Here is a 620-nt window from a genome sequence, read left to right as displayed (position 1 = left end):
TTTCAAATTTGTTGGCATATAGTTGTTTATAGTAGTCTCTAGTGATTCCTTGTATTTCAGATGTATCAGCTGTAATATCACCTTTTTCATTTCTAATTTTTATTATTTGGATCTTCTCTCTTCTTTTTTTACTTAGCCATGCTAATGGTTTGTCAACTTTATTCATCTTTTCAAAAAACCAACTTTTTAATTCATTGATCTTTTGTATTATTTTTTGGGTTTCAATTTCATTAAGTTCTGCTCTGATCTTAATGACTTCTTTCCATCTGCTACCTTTGGGTTTGGATTGTTCTTGTTTTTCTAGTTCTTTAAGGCAAAGTATTAGGTTATTCACTTGCCATTTTTCCATTCTTCTGAAGTAAGCATTTAATGCATTAAATTTCCACCATAGTGCTGCTTTTGCAGTATCCCACAGGTTTTGGTATGATGTATCATTGTTTTCATTAGTTTCAATAAATTTTTTGACTTCCTGTTTGATTTCTTCTTGAACCCATATGTCATTAAATAGAATGCTGTTTAATTTCCATGTGTTTATATAGTTTTCAGGATTTCATTTGTTATTGATTTCTTTTTTTTTTTTTTCCTTTTTGTCTTTTTTCGTGTCCGGCAACGGATCGCAA

The sequence above is a fragment of the Galeopterus variegatus genome, unplaced genomic scaffold (genome assembly GCF_000696425.1).
Source record: "Galeopterus variegatus unplaced genomic scaffold, G_variegatus-3.0.2 Scaffold4192, whole genome shotgun sequence".
Classification (NCBI taxonomy): Eukaryota; Metazoa; Chordata; class Mammalia; order Dermoptera; family Cynocephalidae; genus Galeopterus; species Galeopterus variegatus.
The sequence above is the reverse complement of the archived record's forward strand: the minus strand, read 5'-3'. Positions refer to the sequence as shown.